This window comes from Hylaeus volcanicus, chromosome 4 (genome assembly GCF_026283585.1).
Source record: "Hylaeus volcanicus isolate JK05 chromosome 4, UHH_iyHylVolc1.0_haploid, whole genome shotgun sequence".
NCBI classification, from domain to species: Eukaryota; Metazoa; Arthropoda; class Insecta; order Hymenoptera; family Colletidae; genus Hylaeus; species Hylaeus volcanicus.
The window spans coordinates 9758431-9760557 of record NC_071979.1 but is presented as its reverse complement, the minus strand read 5'-3'; the positions used below and the strand labels follow the sequence as shown (position 1 = coordinate 9760557).

The following is a 2127-nucleotide window of genomic DNA, read 5'->3' as shown; positions in this document are numbered from 1 at the left end:
ACTCAGAGATAAATGATGCAAAAGTCGAATGAGAAGTACGAAAGCATCCTATCCACGAGCCGTTCATCGAAACTTTTATTCCAAAACAAACTTTCGCAGGCTACGGAATTGAACATGTGTTTTCATTGTTGATTATTCGAAATTCGCTTTTTCTGCACGTCGAACTTTGCTCGCGCGTCGAATTCATATCAAATCCGGTGGATTATCCAGGATTTTCGTGCACACTGGCCTGGATCGTCACGTATTCGGGGAAAGTTTGACATCGGTTCGCACGTGGTCACGAAAAACAAGGGCGGTGTCTCACCATCCAGCGGAGCTTGCCACTGAAATCCTTGAGAGGTGTTCGCCTGTCGACGAAAAAAAGAAGGAGAAGAAGAATCCAGCTCAACGTTTTTATCTCGACGGATGAAACGGGAGATTGACGAGATCTCGAGTGCCATCACCGAAGGGATCGTTAGAACGTGCTGGGCCTACGACGATTCCTTTGCTATCTGACAGGCCACCTACAGGGTGTCCCATGTATACAAACCAGACGAAAGGATCGATTTACAAGGAAAATGGGTACTAAATGCTTGTTACATTTAAGAGCATTGTCTTGTCCAGGCTCTAAAAAGTGCTTTCTTTACCATCATTTTTTTTTTAACAGCTTTAATTTCCAAAAATGATCTGTGTTATTTTTTCCATTGTATTTATTCTTACCAATGAAACCTATCGCAGCAACATCAGAGCATACGTATCCGACCGAAGCATCGATCTGCAAAATTCGTTTGGAAGAGAATCCGGCATGCATCCGTCGTAATTAATAGAAATACGCAGAAACCCGCGTGTGCAATTTTGTTGCGGTATTTATTTCCATCGAACAATTCAGTGAAAAAATCCCTGAAACGGATGGGGTCTCGTTCATACTCGATACTGGCTCGTGTTCGATCCAACTAAATCGCCAAATGGGTTATATAGATGATGGTTCGAGTTGCATGGATCTCGAACCGAACGCAACGCAAACATTTATTTGTAATATGACACATAGAGAAACAGTAATTATTCACCGTAATACGTTGAATCGTCGAGTAATTGGATTCCGATCCAATCCGCTTCGAAAAGCTAGAATCTGGAATATCGAGAAGGAAATTGTACCAAAGGATACTATTCTTTTTTCAGAATGTAATTTAATCGATGAGACCCCCGTTTAGTCGAGTCGCTAAGCGTAAATGGTGTAATAATAATGAAAGTGATAACTTCGAAATCAATTTGACAAAAATATTGTGTTGTGTTATATTTGTCTTTTACCTGAAGCAGTTTTCTCTATCACTTCTCTACCATATCTCTCTATCTGTTTAATTTGCGGCACGAGTACGAGATACGAAAGTTTCGCAATATCTGGCAATGAATTGTTCCTAAATGACTCAGGGAGACGCGCATTATCGAAACTCCGCGCTAGTGCAATGTTTCGATAACATTCTCATATTTAAATTGTGTGTCATAATAATGCATATTATGACCACACTACACGCATAACAAGAGTTAAGGATTTAGAAGGTTCGTACATTAATGTACCGAAATGACATCTGTTTGAACTAGAGTTATAAAATATTGAACATAGAGGCACAGAATTAATTTTTATAAACAGTAAAATTTTTATTTGAAACAAGTTTCACTATCACTAACAATACAAGAGCAATATAGAGTGACTAGAATGAGTGATTGTAATACAGGGGCTAGTTTCTCCTTTGATATGGAACGTGGCAGCAATGAAATACAGCTCGGTTGCCAGGTTGGACCACTGCACATCTGTGCTAAGTTTCATCGTAATTAGCGTCTGACAAATTCTCGATGTTCTCTCGTAAGTAGATACAATACGTTTCACATTGAGCTACAAGCGCCACCAGAACATCGTAGATCGATATCTTGCTAAGCGATTGTTGATAAACTCTATTATCAGTAACGAATACGAGGCGTCCTTATCAGTGGCCCCCGCGCTATCGCCCCAAGGGAGACAATAAATAATTGCTTAAAGATAAAATCGTGCGATCGATGGAGAACGGTTCTACTCCGAGAGACAGAGCACGAGCATCTTCAACGATAACTTAGACATAATCGAGACTTGTTATTATCAATTAGAAAGTCATT

The 2127-nt window shown here is 40.0% G+C and overlaps 1 protein-coding gene across 1 annotated transcript in view; it reads right to left on the bottom strand.

Annotated features, from left to right (window-relative positions):
• LOC128875164 (dynein axonemal heavy chain 1-like) overlaps positions 1 to 2127 on the bottom strand; it is a 77123-nt gene that overhangs the window by 60291 nt on the left and 14705 nt on the right. The gene's annotated exons all lie outside the window — the stretch shown is intronic.